The sequence below is a fragment of the Apis dorsata genome, unplaced genomic scaffold (genome assembly GCF_000469605.1).
Source record: "Apis dorsata unplaced genomic scaffold, Apis dorsata 1.3 scaffold_188, whole genome shotgun sequence".
In the NCBI taxonomy this organism is placed as follows: domain Eukaryota; kingdom Metazoa; phylum Arthropoda; class Insecta; order Hymenoptera; family Apidae; genus Apis; species Apis dorsata.
The window spans coordinates 1,890,090-1,892,054 of NW_006263473.1; positions in this window are offsets into that span (position 1 = coordinate 1,890,090).

The following is a 1,965-nucleotide window of genomic DNA, read 5'->3' on the forward strand; positions in this document are numbered from 1 at the left end:
TCGATCGGATTTTTCTGCACTGTCATCCACCGTTTTTCCCTCCTTTCTTCGATCTTCCTCTTCGATCTCTCTTTTTCCCTCTCTCTCTCCCTCCCTCTCTCTCTCTCTCTTCCTCTCCCTTCCCGCTTCCTTTCTTTTCGAAACGCGCCAATTTCGACCCCTGGGGCGTCGGTTATCTATCGTTCGAATTTTGCGAGGGATAGGAAGAAATTTGCAATTCCAAACAATGGGATTAAGGAAGATTAACATGTAATAATAATAATAATAATAATAATAATAATAGTAATAATAATAGTAATATTTGGTTTCTGTGTAGGAAGGAAAAGGAGAGCGCGCACTTTCGAGCACGTTCGATCGGAATATCGCGAGTGCATATGCGATGCTCGGTGCGAAAAAAGAAAAATTAATGAAAAGTAAGGAAGGAGTAAACAATGGGTGAGGTCAGACACGAAATCGTGGCTGGATCGTGAACGAGAACCGATAAGGAACAATGCCGGCGCAGTGTTTTCCCGGGGAGAGGCGATTAGTCTCGTGACGCGTATCGCTTGTCGAAAGGTCATTAAAACCGGCTGGTCGCGATCGAGGGAAGTGGCAATGGTAATTTCTAGACAGGGACGCACGTACACATTGAACGGGCACGAACGTCATCGGGACTTATATCACGTTCTTCGAAAATAGCCGAGTGCCACCGTGCGTCGAGTGCGGACTGACGCACGCGCGCACCACTGGCACGTGCCTCCTACTCCCTCCCCGAGTCTTTCGAAATTACTCTTTCTACTTGTGCGACCGATTAAACGCGCGCCACGGCATTTATCTCGGCGCATACGTGCACGTATGCCCGGCACGAAACGCGGATACGTTGTATTTCTTCCGATATGCCGTGCAACCGTTTCGTTAATTGATATCGGATCCCATAGAACCTGATCCGGGTTCGAGGTCGTAAGTTTTTCGTGAGCTATGAAATTCTTGATTCCATCCGCTTCCAATTTTTACTCTCTTCGATTTCGAATTCGGAAAATTTTGAAAAGAAATTTTTAGAAAAAAAAAAAAAAAGGAAAATGATGGACAAATTACGCGTTTTAAAGATAATTGTGGGTTATGGATACGATGTGGAATTCGTAATAAGTATTATTCTTGTTGAAGGAATTTTGAAATCTTTGTGTTTTTTGTAAGTTTATAATTCTATAAATACGTCACGACGAAACACATTTATAAGAATATGGAGGGGGGATTAATTGGATTTATTACCACATTACGTGACGAATTATAAAATTCGTTTTTTTTTACACTCGTGGAACAAAATGTTGTTCGAACGAAAAATTATACGGGCAAATGGATATTCCCCACACTCTATCTCCGGGAAATACCAACGACCCCGAATAGTCGGAGGTTTTCTGCGTAGAAAACGTCGCATCGCAATACCCCGGTTCCTATTCCATTTCCGCAACAAGAATCGCGTTTCCTCGATAACGAATCGCTTAGCGAAGCGTCACTCGAACCAACTCGTGTACACCGATTCCCCGGCTATCTGCTGGGAGTATCTCTAGCTGAGAGCACGGACGTGTCAAAGGCTCGGCGGGCAGATAATCAGCGGAGCCGGCGCGCGGATGGTTCCGGCGCCGAGTGAAGTCAGCCAAGTATTCCAATCGCTGAACTCTGCCGGTCTACAAAGGGTGGGAAACGGGCAAAGCGTGTAAAAGGGCGATTGGGAGGGGGAAGCAAGCCCAGGAGTTCGTAGAAGCGCGCCGTAAGTGCGACGAGGATCGTTCCGAGGATCGTGCTCTCCCGTCTCTCTTCCTCGAAACGAGACGAGAGAGGCCGAGTCGTGCAGTGGTTGGGGGTAAAAGATCGGCAAAGGACGAAGGGACTCACCCTTGCGAAGGTCGAACGAGGACGGAGAAGCATCGTGAGCTACGAACCGACCAGACCCACGAGAACGACGCTGCTCGACTGCGACTGCGAGCG